The sequence below is a fragment of the Athene noctua genome, chromosome 1, assembly GCF_965140245.1.
Source record: "Athene noctua chromosome 1, bAthNoc1.hap1.1, whole genome shotgun sequence".
Lineage (NCBI taxonomy): Eukaryota > Metazoa > Chordata > Aves > Strigiformes > Strigidae > Athene > Athene noctua.
Window position 1 is genome coordinate 225,794,857 of NC_134037.1, and position 18,915 is coordinate 225,813,771.

Below are 18,915 nucleotides of genomic sequence, written 5' to 3' on the forward strand. Positions count from 1 at the left end.
GAAGGACTGTATCCTGTGGAAAGGACTCATGTTGGAGAAGTTCATGAAAGTCTGTCTCACATGGGAGGAATGCCATGCTGGAGCAGGGAAAGAGTGTGAGGAGGAAGGAGGAGCAGAGACAATGTGTGGAGGAGATAGAGGAATTGGGAGTGAAGTTGAGCCCAGGAAGAAAGGAGGGGTGGGGGGAAGGTGTTTTAAGCTTTGGTTTTAATTTTCATTATCCAATCTGATTTGATTGGTAATAAATTAAATTAATTTCTCCAAAGTCTAGTCTTTTTTGCCTGTAATGGTAACTGCTGAGTGGATCTCTCCCTGTCCTTACTTTGACTCACAAGCCTTTTATTATATTTTTTCTCCCCCATACAGCTGAGGAGGGGGAATAACAGACAAGCTTGGTGGTCACCTCATGGCCAGCCAAGGTCAACCCACCACAGCTGAACTTTTTCTTATTCAGTTTAACCAGTATCTGGGCAATATTTTTCACTGAGTTTATTAGAAACAGCAAGATTTTAAGCATATAATTGTCAAGCTCTTGACACTGTCTTAAAACCTTTCCAAGAAGAGCCAGTGACTGTGTTGCAATAGATTTCAAATAAGTCTAAGGATCCTATTGAGCACCTTTCCAACAGGATAAAAAGAAAGAGTGAGGAAGGGGAGACATCACTGAAAAGCACTGATTGTTTTCATGTCTCCTATTTTCTGAGCTTCATAAGCAGCAGCTTTTACCTCAGTTATATAGCTTAGGGTTGTGTGAAATGAAGACTAGAGAACAATCCAGGGCATTAAATCCACAGTGTCATGTTTCCTGCAGTTTAAATTAAATTACTATATAGTCAATTACCTAAATACAGAGAAACCTAAAGGCTTTAGTCACCAAAGGCTTATATTTACAGAGTTTGACAGAGTTTATTTAGCACTGTCTGAACAGCTATTTAAAGAATTGCAAAAGCCAAATTCAGCCAACTAAGGCCTCTCTCCTTTGACTAACTCCACTACTAATGGAGACATACTCCCTAAATTCAAACCAGACTTTGAGAATATGTGCTTACATACTTCCCGATGTTTCAGAGTTGATAAGATTTTTTTTTTTTCTTTTTCAGCCTTTCCAGGTCACCCTAGCAGGAGTAGACTCTTCACCTAAACATGCACCAGAGAAGGAATAGGCATGAGATATGTTTTATTAACTAAAACACTGAGAATTAATGCAAGTCTAAAGAATAGGAATATTGTCCTTTTTTGTTGTTGTAGTGGTAGTAGTAATAGTAAAGCTATTTAGTTCTCAGTTGCAACCACAGATGTTCCCACTGAATATCTATGAAAGTACAATTAATTCTTAAATACTTATAAATGAGCACTGAAAGATATTTAAGTGTTCTCTTTTGAAAACATGTTAGAGATGTTATAATTGCTATCACTGAGATCTTTTTCTTTCTGTGTCGGTTTGATTAAGGACTTAGACACATGAGCAAATATTTGTGGCTTACTTTGAATCTACTGTACAACAGTAACATTACACTACACTCGGCACATGACAAATGCTAGTCTTCTGTGTAAGTTTATATATGTGAACAGTTCTGTGGCTCAACTGACATCTGACAAGACATGAAAATACATTAAGGTGATCAGAGGTCTGCTGTTCTATGTAGAATATCTGATCTTGCCAGCAATGAGCAATTTCATAGACAGATAAAAATGGATAAGAGAGTTAGGCAGATTTGCCACACATCAACATCTGTCTGTCTGTCTATCTAGCTACTGTAGACATTATAATGTAATATGTCAATACACAATATGCATGTATATGAATCCAATTAATTTTTTTTTTTTTTTTAACAGTTGTCAAATAGATGTAGCCACAGATAAAGCAAACTCAACAGAAACGAATAAAAAAATAAAGACAGTGTCTAGCACACGTAGTAACATGTAAAGCAATTTGATAGTTGCACATCTGGTATTCTAAATGTTCTTCATCTGTGAGAGAACTTTAAAAAAAAAAAAAAAAAAGAGTTCTCAGCAAGTTCCTAAGATGTCCAGACTTCAGCTTAATATATTCTTCTTGGTGTCTTTATTTTCAAAATCAGGATCCATGCCTGGCTTTGTTTTGTTTATTTGATAAAATGAGAGGCCACATCTTTATCATAATAGGAATTTTAGCTTGGGGTTATAAGATTGTTCATGTTCAATTTAAGATGTTTCCTATACTTTTAAGTTCTTCTACAGTAATTTAAAAATTATCCATGTGAATAGAGAAAGAAATACTGCATACTTTTTCTGACATAATGAAAACATGATGGTTTACTTAGCTGGGCACGGTATTATTCACTCAAACTTAGCAAAACTTTGGCATTGAGTTATGTGTGAGTATGACTGATTCTAATAGTACTGATAAAGCAAGGCTTGTTTATTAGATAATTAAGTTTTTATACAATAAACATGAAAATAAATATTTAAATATTTTTTAGAATTTAAAAAAAAAAAACCAAACAGTAAAAACTTTTATGTTTTCCTTTGAACAAGCTGAACCTGCATTGTCAAGCTTTTATAGCTGAAGGGACTTAAATATGCACACATAGACTGGACTTTGAATAAATTAGGAAAGTTAGGCTGAAACTTCAACTAAGTAAGCGATCACTTGAATGATTTCACGGGTACGTAAAAGAAAACAATACAAAAGAAAAAAAGAAAACAAAACAAAACCAAAAAGATTTTCTAAATTGTATTACAAAATCATGTGCTGATTTAAATGAATGACCATGCCATTATCAGTTTAGCAGTTGTCTTATTGTGTTAAGATGATGTAATATGTGACATACTGAGATGTTAGTAAACCACACATCGATTAAAAATTGTATTAATAGGTTTAGGTTATATATATATATATATATATATATATAAAGATATAAAGATATAAGTGATATGAGAGGTAAAATTCTGGTAATTTCAAAACCTATTTTAAGAGTTTTCAGAAGTGCTACCAATACAATTACTTCTTTTTCCATAAGAGGGCAAAAAACCCTAAGCAGTCTTCTCTATTGAATATACCCAGTCATACCTTCATTGAATTAATTAGATGTTTATGAACAGCAGTTCTTTAGGGAAGAGTATGTTAATTTTGGGATGACAGTTATTTACTTTTGTTTTGTGTTTATGTACTTGGCGGGTGATAACAAATATTCCATTCTGCGTTATCTCGTCAGCTCAGCTTGCTGGAGAGCATTTTGATAAGGTAAACCAACAATGAAACTGAGCTTAAATTAAGATTTCTAGCATAATGAAACTCAATATTCACAGGTCCCTATTCCACAGTTGAGATCTTGCACTCATTGTAATACAATTAAACTGAGGTGGGGAGAGTATATGTTGTAGAATACTGAATATTCTCACTGAATTGCTTTTAAAATTAAGAAAGCAAACCAACAGTGGAACTGAACTGACACTAGATGTTATCTTTACCTTAAATACAAATGCTTTCAAAGATCTTGCTTTTGGTACTGCAGATAATATTGAACCTGCAGACCAGAAGCTCTTGTAATATGGTATTAAGAAAGAAAAATATAAAACATGGTTGTTCTATGAATCTCCTTTTATCTTGACTTCAAAAACATACATTCCCACAGGAGAGAGGCACCTGATGCAGACTGACATTTGGTGGTGTGTACATAGTATCAGACAATTAACTTTGAGTATGATGCAGATATTTGGTACTGTTTACTCATTATATGGCAAATGTTCCACATGATTTATTTATTTATTTATTTATTTATTATTTTTTTAAAATCTAGTATGAGATTTAAGAGATTGATTAATGTTTTGCACCAAGATGAATAATGTGTGATAATCTGGACTACTCCCTTAAGGCCCAGAACAACCAAAACAAGCACTTAAATCAAGGGTTTATTTCATGCATAGGCATTTAGGGACAAAAATTGCACACTTAAAATATATTTTTGAATGTGTTTACACATTTATGTTTACATGTATACATACATCTAAGAGAGTGAGCCACAAATCCCTACTTTTCTCCTGCAGTGCATGGGTTTGAAGAACAAAGGCTTTGACAGTGCATTTGCTTTGTCACCACTTCAGGTTGAGCTAAAAGTCTTGGTATTTATCTGATGCTTACAATTATGCAAGGTCTACTCCGTACTTAAACCATTGAAAAGTCTTCACTGACAGGCAAGCTGAAATTTAAAACATCCTGTGAGTGTTTAATTTAACACAAAACATAACATAATAGGAAGCACCGTGATTATTCTAAAATATGTTTTGAGATTTAAAGGCTGAAGATGTTGACAGAAGAAACATATATATTGATGCAATGGCATATATACCCAGTACATGCAAAACACTTTTGTTACTATTTTTGCCTTACTACTATTTATGTTCCGAGAATTACTGTAGAGCTTATAATGGACATGATGTAGCTCCATTGTTTTATTTTCCCTTGCCATCCTGATGAACAGCAGGTCTTCTACCGCTAAAGATGCAAATGAGAAGATATACAAATCAGTACATTTTTTATATATATGTAATAATACATATCTTCTGTTCAGGTGCTTGATGCATCACACTTGTAAATTAAGATATAAAGGACTGAAGGATTAACTCCTCTTACATCTTGTTTTATTAACATGTAGTTGAAGATTTCACATAGAAGCTACTGTGGGAAGCTTTTCTCACACTAGTTTTATTCTTTTGTAGACTAAATATTTGTAACAGAACATGAAGATTAAGTCTCACAAATTGTATTAAATGCAGAAAAAATATTTGTCTCAGTCCCTAAGCAACACTGTAGCATGTCTGTAGATGGAGATATTGCAGTATATACTACAGTGCATATTTTTTTTAGACACAGAGAGAACAGATTGAACTATTTGGAAATTAAATCAGAAACATAGAAAACAGGAAGCTTAGGATCAGTCATTAAATTACAGATAATGCAGATCAGTGTAACCAATGTAAGTGTCCTGGGGGGGAGGAATTTAATAATATGAGAAAAAACTTTTCTTCTTCTGTAACAAACTTCTGCTGTACACTTTTTTACACTTTTTACCAAATTTTTTAAACTTTTAACTTGAATTCTTTTTCCATTACGATGAATAGAGGATTATAGAACTGCAGTGCAAATAAATTCATGTTGTATAGAACACAAACACTTCTACAAAAATACTGGGTCAGTCCACATGCCAAAACTTTAGTTTCACTGCAGTGAAATAATTTAATTCACGAAGTTATCCAAAAACTTGACACATTTTTTTCCCCTTTCTCTAGCCAAACTTAAGCCAATCCTAAGTCTGACTAATATACCTATTATTTGCAAGTTTGTCAATGGCATATTTTTCTTTCAAACAACATCAGTAGAACTCTTATATTCTAACTTAGAGTGTTTTGACAGTGCCATAAAAGCATTCAGTCATCAAAAGTCATTCAGAATTATTCAGCTCTTACCTTACATTCCAAGTAGTTTTCTTACATTTGTTACCGAGCTTCCAGGAATTTTGTTGTCCTCTAGTAAAGGCTTCCTTTTGTGTGTATCTATTTACTCTTCATGGGGCATTGGAGAGGTGAAGCAAACAAACATGCAAAAAGTAGAAACACCTACATTCTAAACCAGCCCAACTGAAGTATTAAAAAGTTTCTTATCTCCCCTTCAAAGAGAAAAGCCATCCCTGAACAGTCTCAAAGTCTAATGTACATGACTTTTTACTTTCTATTTCGGAAATACATTTTATGCTGAACAGAAACCCTGTTTTAGAAATTAAGATTTCTGTTCCACAAATCAAGGAAACCCCTATCAAGAGTTGAGCCTGGTGTGAAACACCAGGGGACCAGCAATGCAGAATTACTGATTTGGAACAAGACTTATGTCAGTCTGACCAGTAACAACGTAAAGGGTGTTTACAGATAAATCTAGCAGATTCATTAATAGATATTTTGAACAGATTGCAAAGAAAGTCTCAGACACCTGAAACATAGTAGACTTTTTCATCTGAATGACTTTGCTATTTTAGAACTGACTGAATAGTGTTGTTTTCCTTGGTGTGAAGGATGATAAAAATACATAATTATATGCATTTATCCTGCTACTGTCTTCACACTGGAGAACATGTGAGAACACAGGCAAAATAGGATTGTGTTATGGAGACTCATCTAACTTACAGTATTTCCCACAATCACGGTTCCAAATGTTTTGTTCATATTTCTTTGTGTTTATGCAAAAACACAAAGAAATATGAGCTAAATATTCAGAATCACGGAGGCATATATGGTTGGTGTTTCTTCTCTCATGCCCCCAAAAATATGTTTTGACTATATATTCTGAACACTTGTTCAGTGCTCAAGATATGGAACAAAAACTCTGAAAATGTACATGTTTCATTTAATTTCTTACATGAAGGATTAGAATTCAATATGAGAAAGACGATCCTAATTATTTTGAAAGAGTCTTTGAAAATTTAATCCGAATCTTTTTGTTGTCATCGACATACCATTTGTATTTAAATAAGAAAGGAGAAAAAAGGAGGTACATTATTGTTTAATATTTTCCAAAGGATTACAGATAAAATCTGATTTACCATCAATGTAGTAGAACGTTGCTGCTATTTGGAAGAAAACTTTCTTAATGACACGAGAATTTGTTTTCAAGCATATGCACATGCATATGTATATTCAAGCATATGCAACTGTTTCCCTTAGGATAAAGTTTGTTATGCTTCTTTGCTATATTATTGAACCGAAGCAAGTAACCTAATTAGCTGCTTTACTCACCTCTGATGCATCTAACTAGTAATCATTTAAAAAAAACCTTGCCTTTATCTCTATGCAGCAGCTCCAATCACAAATTAACAAATCTTTCTCCAGATCTCTCACAAAGCTTTCAAAAGTAACTGATGAATTACTGAAAAGAACAGTGCCACCTTGGACTCTGAGCAGCTGTCTGCCTTCATATAGGAAGCAAAATTAATGGGCAGTATGGAGAAGCAGCCTTTATCATTATTCATGTCAGAAATTTAAATAGCAAGTCCTTGATGCTTTTCTTCAGGTCACAGTACTATCTCAAAATCTAACCAAAGGTAAGGAGGGACATCAGCAGAGTTGCACAGAACTGTGATTCTGGTGAAGTAGCTGAAAAACTAGCAGCACTGCTGAAGCCCATTGTACTAGTGGCAGAATTTCTTGTCTCTCCGGGACATGAAGGAACTGAACATGTATCAGAGTTTTTCTGATCTATTAGCTAAACAAGTGTATACTTTCTAGTAAAAGTTATGAAGAAAACAACAGCTTTCTTGCCTTCTTAGATGTTCAATTCATTTAATTATTTTGGTTTTCAAGTAACTGGATAAAGCATAAGAAAAATTTTAATAGAAAAAAATAAGCAAACAAACCCAAAACATCCACCATTTCAAACCAAAAGACTTCATAAATATAATCTAAGAACCAAATATATTTTATAATAACTTTTTATTTTATGCTCAATTACAAACCAAGAAATTGCATTTAGGTTAGTATCTAAACACAAAAACACTTTAACTCTTAACAGTGTATACTGTTTTATTCAAAATAAATTTGGCCCACTCAGAAGGTCATCAATATTTATTACCAACTATTCATATATTGAAAAGGGGTGAATATTTTTGATAAAGCATATGTTCCTATTTAGTAATATTTTCAATATTAGTTTTGCCTTCATTAAGAGACAAATAAAATCTTCTTAATGGTATTCTAGTTTGAGGGAGAAACAATATGCCTGATATGTACATAACTCAATAGAATTGTGCCATTATTAATGGTGAATATTTACTTTTAAAGTGTTGTGTCTCATTTTGAAGATTCCTGTCTTTCTTTCTTTCTCAATGCAATAATGTCTGTGGGAAGTATATTCCATATCTCTGGGGAGAGGAAGGATATAGCTGACACAGCATTTCATGTGTCTGTTTGCAGACACTTAAAGGAATATTCAATCAGTTGGAGCTAAAACAAGTAGAGATCTCACATAGCCAAAGCATATGCTCGTTGTGTCACGGAAAAACGCCAAATTAGTGTATATTTTGTTGACAAGTAAAATTAACAGTTGTTCAACAATTTGCACGTTGTCACAAACTTGAAAACTTGATGCTGTAGACTATTTGGAGAAAGAGAGAGTGTAGGGAAGGAGAAATATTTCTTTACAAAATGCCCTTGTTTTTTGTCGATCTTTACACATTTGGATGCATACCTACAGATAACAGGCTTAGGTGTGAATATTTCTTCTGAGTAATTAAAATATTTTTTAAATTTGGTTTTGATAATTTGAAAAGTTATAACCAAAAAACTGTTTGGTAACTTCAGATCATGTGACTTTACATTCTAATCAGGGCTCTATAATATTATGTCTCTTTTACACACTCCTGGCTAATTTGTCCTGACTACCTTAATAAGATTAAATGACTATGGGAAAAAGAAGAAAAAAAATATTTCTCAGTCAGAATAAAAGAGATTTCAGTATCAACTATTGCAGGAAATACATAGGGTATCTCCTTGTGTTTCCTTATAACTTGTCATCTTCTTTTTCTTTTCCATTTAGAGTGCAGTTCACTAAGTTAAGATTCCAAAGTGGAAAAGACCAGACCCAGGACACTAAGGCATATATTTTCTTCAAGCTGACTTAATCTTAATGTCAAATGACTGTCCAGCAATACAATGTTCAGCTTCTTTCAGCTAGCATTCAGCACTCATAAATTGGATAGAGATTATTTTTTAAATGGAAAGACTTTCACGTAAGAATAAAAAAAGTACATATATATAATATAATCTTAATAGGATAATAAGGTTCCTGCATTTTTAAATCAAGCAATATGGAATTTGGTAAATTCACACTTTAGGGATTTTTTGTCCATGGTGTTTTGTTTTTGGTTTTGTTTTTTTGTGTGTGTGTGTGGTTTTTTTTTGTTTTCCTGTCAATGTCAAAAATCATAATTTTTTATTTTTATTATAAGAAGGTAAGGAAGAAATTGATCTCAAAACTTTCTATCACATTGATAAATAGGCTACTCCTACTCTCCTCTGTCTTAAAGGTGACAGAAGACCTGATGCTAAGCAAAGGATTGCTGACAGTGTCACCTACTCATAACCATTAGCACTAACAAATTGAAATAATTGTAAAAAAAAAAAAAAAGAGACTCATATTTATGGCTGAATGAACAACAGATCTACCAGCAGAACAGCAGAACTGAACTTATAGTGTTGTAACATGTGATGAATGCATGCAATATTAAATGATTCAGCATATTCTTACTCTGTTAAAATAAGAAACACACCATATACACCTTAGGTTTCCTTAATGTCATTAATGCATGCTAAAATCAGCAATAAACTATAGCTTTTTATTATCTTTTAATTGAACTCATTCTGACAGTAAATTTATTACAAATTTGACCTTTGGTATCCATCCACTTCGGAATGTGTCTGTGACATTTTCTTTCAAGAGATTTCAAAACCAGAGTTTTAAATTATCTCCTATACAATATTTCAAAAGTTGAGTAATGATTGCAACTAAGCAAATTCAGATGAGTGAGTTTTGTTTAAAACTGTGTCTTTTTAAAGATAAACTGGTTTAGAACCCAATATTCTAATAGGCTGCTTATGTTTCCGTTGCATACCTAATGCCTAATGCATAATGACATTGCATGCCTAATGCCATAAATGGAACACATGTGCATTTAGGGCAAAAAAAGTCTTGACATTTAACTTACCATTAAGCATATTTAGTTTTCTTACCCATTCTGCAAAATACTAATTATTCAGCTTCCACTGAAGAAAAATCTAAACAATTCTCCTATATGCAAAGTCCTCAGGAATAAAAAATAAAAAATTAACTATTCTCAAGACCTAAATAGTAGAAATACTGAATGATTTCATCAGGAACAAAAATTTCAGTCAGTGCTTGAGAAGGCAAGGGGAGGAGAGGAAAGCAAGAAGAATGAGAATAGATAATTTTTTATTCAAAAACTTTTAATCTTATTCTGTGAAAGCAATTCCTAAAGTAATCTTCCTGTAGACTTCAATAAAAATTGCACTGAGCAATCAATCAGCTGAATATCAAAAATCAAGATAGCAAAGTGTTGGTTCTAGTGTTTTTATTCAAAAACTTTTTTTTTTTTTTTAATCATATGCTTCTTTTATAAAGTCAACAAAATATTTATAGGGAGAAATTCATTATACTGATTTAAGATATGAGCCTTAGTCTGTGTTCCCTTCATGAACCTCCCTTCTCACCTGCTACATAAAAAAACCTGAACTAAACATATGAATATTAAAGCCCTAATAGCTGAGATTAATCTCCTCATTTGGGGGTTCTTGATTTCTTTACTGATTTGTAACTATGAAAATGGGTAAAATAGGTAAATATAATTAGACATATTTCTTTAAATTTTTCTACATTTTTTCACAGTGATATAATTAAGATTTTTATTATTTTTGCTTGTTTGTTTGTTTGTTTTGTGAAGACTGAATAAAGGCTTTCTGGACTATTTTTTAACAGAAACAATAAATAAAGTAGATTCCACCATTCCATTACTGTGGTTCTCAAATGTGCATTTGAATATGATGCATCCAAAGAAAAACTTAAAAAGAGGAAGAACACCTGGGTGAAATGGACTTCAGTTTAATCTCTGAAAAACTGTCATACACAATAATTTATTTCTGACCAATGATGGGTTTTTCTGATGCATAATATAGCTTCTATCTTTTTAAAAAATGTACACATAACCTTGCCTTATTACTTAGCTGAAAAACATGGAAAACATATCTCATAATCTCTCACTAATAGAAAACAATATTTCTTTCATCAATCATGTAAGATAGAAGCTAGACATATTTGTTACCTGTTGGTACCTCTGTGTTCTGTTTGATCTCGTATATATTCTGAGAGAAGATAACTAGCTGTCTTTTAAATCATGTCCTTTTTCCTTCCCTGATGTGAGGCTTAACATACAGAGGTCTTATAAATATAAATTATTGAGCTACATGTGAAAAATAAATAAGGCTTAATTTTCATGTCTTTATGTTTTTACATAATGAATAAGATCACTGTTTATGAGAACAGAGTAATAAAATAGATTTCACAGTGGAGGAGCATTTAAGAGAAAGACCTTAATCATGAGGAAGCAGAAGTACACTTTTGTCCAGGCTTCAGCTGGGATAGAGTTAATTTTTTTCCTAGGAGCTGGTATAGTGCTGTGTTTTGGATTTAGGAAGAGAATAGTATAATGTTTTTGTTGTTGCTGATCAGTGCTTGCACAAAGTCAAGGACTTTTCAGCTTCACATGCTGTCCTGCCAGTGAGTAGTCTGGGTATGCACAAGATGTTGGGAGGGGACACAGCCAGGACAGCTGACCCAAACTGGCCAAAAGGATATTCCATACCGTATGATGTCATACTCAGCATATAAACTAGGGAGAAAGCGGACCAGGGGCTTCCTGCTCAGGAATAGGCTGGGCATCAATCAGTCAGTAGCGAGCAATTGTTTCTTCATTTACATCACTTGCTTTTCTTGGGTTTTATTTATCTCTCTTATAATTTTTCCTTTTATTACAGTTCTTCATAATAATGATAATAACAGTAATGATATTTTACTTTATTTAAATTATTAAACTGTTCTCACCTCAACCCACAAGCTTTCTTACTTTTACCTTTCTAATACTCTACCCCATCCCACTGTGGGGGGAAGTGAGTGAGTGTCTGTGTGGTGCTTACTTGTTGCCTGGGGTTAAACCACAATGAAGAAAATGTAATACAGAAAAGAACCTGTAATGCTGTAAAGATGAAAATAGTATAAATTGCATAACATTTAAAAGGAAATGGTTATGCACACAGTGCATGCAAAATATTTAATAAAACAGTACTACAAATGTCTTGGATTTCATATCCAACTAAAAGGGGTATAAATGGGATAGGAAAAAAAAATGCATTGCAGATGTAATTTCTAGCCTTTGTTCCTATAAATAATTTTCTGTATTCCTGAGATAAATGAAACACTGTTGTGTTGTTAAGCTCCATCAACAAGTTTCTTAAGATTCAAACAGATGTTCCTGTTTTACAGGCCCATTGGTGCCAATACTCAGTGTAACTTTGCCCAGAGGAGTAAGGGAACTAATAGAGTATATATGTAGCATTAACTTGGTGAGAAATGGTCCATATATGCCAGAGACTTGCTTCAGAGAACACAGACTTTTATTCAGATTTTTTTTCCCCACAGTACTCATCATAGATATCCCAAATACCTATGAGTCACTCAAGGGTACAAATGGGAAAAAATAAGTAATGGACTGGTTTGTATTGTAGCTAATTTCCCAGAGACAAAGCAAACCTAGAAAAGTTTATATGCATACATTTTTAATTACAAACTTTTACAGCTTAAACATATTGGATTGCAAGCAAATCAAGGATCACTTACTTCCCTGAGCCACCATAATCAAGGAATAAAATCCTATTTATTGCTTTTGCCACACACATTAAAGTAATACAAAAAGAGGTACTTATTCCAGAGATTAAAATTCTTTTTATGGCTCTATTTTGTTAAAACTACTCACTGTAGGAAAAAAAAAGCAACTTAATTTTCAACGGTAAATAGATGGAGAAGGGACTCAACACATCAATGATTCACTTGCAAAGTTCAGAGAAATATACAAGCTTAGGAAGAAAGATGATTGTGAAAAAAATAAACAAGATCCATAGCAGAATTCATAAGAATAAATATTTGTGTGTGCAAACTGTGGTATCTAGACGATATGGATTTTCTTTGGAATGTTCTTTTATGTCTTATTATGAATAGTGATTTTGTTCCGATCTGAGAGACCATTAAGCATGCATAGTTTTGGAGGGCTTTTTTGAGTGGGAATGGGAAAAAAATGTTTTTGTAAATTTCGCTAGCAGAAGATTGACCCATTTCAACATTTTAAGCAAAATAGGACACATCTTCTTCATGTCTTTTAGAATAACTCTGTAAGCCCTGTTCATGGATAATACATTTCTGTCATTTCTCAGATAAAATTTCCATGTAACTCATGGGTAGCAAACTCATTGTGTTCCAGATGTTGTACTTTTCCTGTACATATGCTACTTAGAATACTTGTACGTAAACAGTAAACCTTATGAATAAATATTTCTATCTTATTTAATGGAAATATATAGGGCATCTTCACAGCAATCTCATTAAAGTACATGTGCATCAAACTTTTTCCGTAGGCTCAGTAGAGTTTACCTTTGCACACCCAGGATTCCTGGGTGTTTGGACACTCTAAATATCCTCTGAGCAGACTGACAGAGGTTCAATTTGTTTGGGGGTTTTGGGGCTTCTTTTTTTTTTTTTTTTTTTTTTTTTGGGGGGGGTGTTTGTTTTTTCTTGTTGTTGTTGTTTGGGGGTTGTTTTATTTTGTTTTGTTTTGTTTTGTTTTCTGTTAAAGAATGACTACTCTGTATGCAAAATGGTGAGGTGGAGCTTGGATTAACAATTATGTATATGGTCATGACCAGACACTTTCTTTTCCAAGAAACATTCTACTTCTTCAGGTCTTAAAAAACCCCTTAGTCTTTAATGATACATCTCTGGAAATTTATATATGATAGACAAGTCTCTAGATCAGAGTTCAAATAAGATTGTATATGTGGCCAAAAATAGGAGACATCTTCCTGAATTTGTTAGAAAGAATATTAATTTTATTCTCCTGACCAAATTGTCACTTCTGTTCATAAGCAACCCATGGTTTCTTTTGGAGAAGAACCAGTGTGATAGACTTCTGTTATAATCTTAAAAATTTCTCAGAGAATGGAAGTAGATGGGATCTTACTACTGTTCTTGTAAAACATTTAAATATAGTAGGGGTTTGGTCCTTTTCTTCACAATTAACAGTCAGAGCCTCTGAGAAATGAAGAGACTTTCTCTTTTTTTATGTCATTTTTTTCAGAAAACTCAGTGCAAGTTTAGTTTGATGTAAATAAATATATTGGAAATTACTGAAATAATGAACGTTCCAGGCCGTATTTTTTAATATTTTAAGTATCACTAGATATTTTCTAACACTGAACATGAAAAGAGGAGGAAGAGTAACTTTTTCTTTGCTGTTACTTCTGCATTTTAATAATAAACAGGTTTTCCTAGCAATCTTTTGAAAGTGGAAGAAGTCATATGAGGACAAACCCTTGAGAGGACTATCCACAATTTAATGAACAAGTATTCTGCTGATATGTAATATCTATTCACAAACAATTTCCATTAGACTCCAGAGTAGAGAGCACTGGACAGGACAATTACTAGCAAGCTTTGTAACTCATTGTACTGCCTGACTGACATAAATGAACCACTATCAGCACGTTTATTAATTATTTTTTCACATCCACATAGTCCCAGTTGAAGTTCCACGTCTCTGATCTTCAGTTGCAGCCCTATATTTTTAGAAGGCTAAAGCTCATAAGGAAGATTTATATTTTCTCTGACCTGGAAACAATTATATAAAGGTGTAAATAATCTAAAGGCACTTCTTGGAGTCTGAGCCTTGAATTGTACTAAACAATAGATGTTTTAAACTTTACCTCTTAAGGAGAGGCCTAATACTTGAAAACAGGACATTACCACTAAGAAGTAAATGGAACTACTGTATGAGTAATTTACATTTTAACCTTCACATCGAATAATACGTAGCATTAATATTAAATGTGGTAAGAAAAAGTTACTTCATGCAACTCCCTTTGGGCTATGTAGACAGTCCATTTAAAATAGATGTTGTGGAACCTCTAACAATTACATACTGTTTGCAGAAATTATTATATCAAGTAGGTATGTGGAAATCATGCTTTATGTTACTCACAGAAGGTGTAATATAAGATGATTCCCTTAAGGGCAGTAGAAAAAAAAGTTACACAGAATGGTAAGAGAAGTTATAGAAAGAAGTATTTTCATCCCAGGTTCACTTAGTAAGCTGCAGTACTGTACAAAGTTAATTCAGGGGATTTGTTTGTTCCTTGCTTTGAATAAATGATAAAAAAAAAAAAAAAAAAAAAAGTTATTTGGTCCAAAACCTATCTTTATCTAAAATGATAATATTTATCCTTTATAAGTCTTTCTCATAAAAGATTAGACAAATAATAAGAAAATTATAAACATATAAAAAATAAATACATAAAATACAGGGGCTTCAATCCTTACCAAGTAGTAAGTTCTTGCATTGAATTTTGGTTTTCATCTTGAATGTTTCCACATTCTCCATTCCCGAAAACTGTGCACTAACTCCTGAGCCTCTTCTAAGGTGGATATGATTCTCCATTTATGCTTAAGTTGGGTACAAAGATTTCAATGACAAATTTGATTTTATAGGACAGGATAAAGTACAGGTAGAAAAAACGACAGCACTAATTTATTAGTTAAGGTAATTAACTAATTTGGGGAAATATTAAAGCACACCTTTGCTCTCCAGAATATGTGAGAAATTTATATTAGACTCTCACAGGATTTGAAAGAAAATAATACAAACACCTAATGCTTGAGAACCGGTATCACAAATGAGAAGCATAAACCTTCTTTTTTTTTAAAAAAAAAAAAAACAACATTTCCCATTGATTAAGCTTTGAGGTCTCCTCATTTCTTGTGTTGGCTATTGTGACTTTAATTTTTAGCTGTCTAATACCTTTCAATGACAAGTAATTTAACCCATTGACTCAGCATTGTAAAAGTAATTCCTGGAGATGACACCTTTATTCAGCCATGATGGAAGTGAACTTTATTAAAATCTACTTTTTTTTTTTTTTTAATATATATTCTCTATTTTTCTTTACTTTTGGGGAAGATAATGGTATATTAAGCACAATTCTTTCCAATACTCTCTATTCATTACTGATTATACTACTAAGAGATAGTAATAGATTTCTGCTGATTAATTGCAATTAATATTTCAGAGACTTAGAAGGTTTTCTGCATTTTCTATTAAATTTTCCTATACAGAGTGGCTGAAATCTTAAGAAACCTGGTAAAGAGATACAGAAGGATGTATTTGTCTTCACCTGTAAATACTTTCCACAACAGAGGCAATAAATGAAAACTGTTAAACATGCTCTTAGATACTCTGTTTAAAACTATGGTGCATTTGGCAATTAGGTTTTATGAAATGTATCTACTCCTACATTAAAGTTAAAAAGATGAGGCATTGCTCCAATTTCTCTGTTCTTTCTAGCAGTAGCTTTGGACATCTCTGGTGCTTAGCACTCTGCTTTGATGTCAAATACAGAAAATGCCATTTAAACATAACTAAGAGCTTTTTCCATGTCAGAGCAATAAAACACTGGAACAAGACCCATAGATGTTGTGGGATCTCCATCTTTGATGACATTCAGAACCTAAACTCTGTACTTTTCAGTCTCTTTTTGTGCATAATCATACTTAAGTTCTTCAATCTGATGTATGTCTTAGCTTCATGCTGAAGGCATGGCTAGCTGATGGCCCTCTAAAGCACCAAGTCCTCCCACACCCATTCAGACTGCACAGACTGTGAAGAATGGAACAAACCTTTATTATTCTAACAGTGTTCTTTGTGTTGGTTGTAATAGTTATCTCATAAGTACTCTCAGCATGTCACAGATTTAATCATAGATGATTATGCCATGGAAACTATAGATAGGCTGTAGGTACCAAGGCAGCATAATATTTGCAGGAGCAGTCTTAAGTTTAACCTACCAAAGGATAATATTCCCTCTCCATGTCACATTTCTTCTGGCATCTTTTACCATCCATAGAGACTCTGCAGGCAGGATATGTTCAGTTTAAGATAAAACAGCTATTTTAAAATTTAAATATACTAATATACTTGTAATAGGAATCTATGACTCGTGAGCTGTTAGGCTAAGCATTAATATTTTGCTATTCCCCATAAATTGCCTGACATGTCTTTTCTGGCCAGGAAGGAAAGGAACAGTCTGTCTCCTGTTTCTTGGAACTGATTTAGTACTTGATGCTATAGAGCTGTTGCCTTCCATTTCCCTGCTTTATTCCTAGGCCTTAATACTTTTTCACTTCAATATTTTTTTAAGGTTCTTAGAGTCTTTAACTATCTGCATCCAAGCAATATCACCTCTGTTCATACCTTCTATTCTTGTTCTATTGTAGCCTATGCACATTCCCAAAGCTTTTTTCTCATAGCTTAGCTAATTTTCTCAGTAAACTTAAATCAAGGTCACACTGTTGTTTTACATTTAACAATGTCTCAAATCAGAGAGGTGCTTGGTGTTATGTTGATGGAAATACAGAATAGAATTTCTCAAATATCAGACACCAGAATTCTGAAACATGAAAGGATCATACATTCATCCAGCTTGGGAGACAGTGTGGCTTCCATGAAGAAGCCATGTGTTTCACATGAGGCTCGTGGAACATGATTAAATTACACACTTTCAAGTTATAATAATCAAGCACATCTTTTGGTAGGTACTAAAGGTTAAGTGTGATCCGTATTTGATTCTGGACAAAAATGCTTTCTCTGAGTGTCAGAACATTATAACAAGGTAGTGACCTTCAGGTAAAAAAACCCACTTTTTATGTCTTATTGATCACAGCAACTACAGTATTGGTAGAATTGCTGGTTTTGAACTGATTTTTAACCAATAAAAGTATGGCATGAACAATTACCAGATGTGTAAAGCTTATTTCTGGGACAGGGAAACAGTCTTAAAATGCATGTTAACTTTCAAGTGTTCTGACAGTTTCTGTGACAGTGCCTTGTGTTCTTCCTTTGCCTGTTGCATTTAACAGATCACAGAAGATCATACCATTTCTGGATAACAAATTACCTCACTCTTCATATGTAATAATAACAAATCATAAAGATTTCTATGATATGAACTGTACAGGCGTATCTTTAAGCAAATGAGCATCCTTACTGTATCTCAGGAGAAAGTTTCCCCATCTGTTTGAAAAAGAGACATGTGGACTAACACTTCCTTCCCTGTCATTCCTTTTGTTGACTATCATGCTTCCTTTTGATGGTCCTGAATTTTCTAAATATGACTGTATTGTTTAAACTAAACAAACAAAATTAATACTGAAAGGGGTTAAGATATTGACTTAAGTATCTATTTATTCTTGTAATTTTTATATTTCCTTTCCCTAACTAATGAGCACTAGTTTTTTGGTTTGTTTTTTTGTGTGTGTGGTTTTTGGTTTTTGTTTTTTTCTTAATGAAAGCAATCCATTTACCTCATTGTACCACAAATTACCTTGTAAGTATGAAGTGAGGCTCCATGCTGTTCAGTGAAGTTGATCTGCTTGACATAAGCATGAAAGAAGAGAGAAACGTCCACCAGATGCAAATGTTTCAGAACATTTTTGCTGTTTTGAAGGTGGTGGGACAGACAGACAAAAACTAGGATTAGCTGAACTCCTGAAATATTATTTTTTAAATACTAGTATTGGCAGATAAAATATTGATATTGACCAATTGGTATTGATGAAAATTTTTATTGGTCAAGATCTGCAAACTCATTCAAGATGTAGAACAGAAATTCCAAAAACTGAAGATACTGAAACAACCACCACAGCAGGCCACTGCCTGTCACCAGACCTGATAAATCTGGACCTTACTGACAGACCTGGAAAAATCTGAATAATTCAGTACTTAATCTTTTTGAGTATAATTTCCTTCATAAAATCACTTTAATGCCATGTGTTGGGCATTTGAATTCATTGGACGTTAATATCACCAATTATATAAGTACATAATGACAATAACAAGAAAAGGGCTTAACATGCAAAAAGCTGCTAAACAACAGAGAAATGTTTCAAAAAGTAGGTGTTGCTACATATAACATTTATATCAGTGAAAATGCTGTATATGCCCTGTCCACTCTTTAGCTTTGTCTTCCTCTTTTCTATATTTACCATCTTTTTTTTCCTCC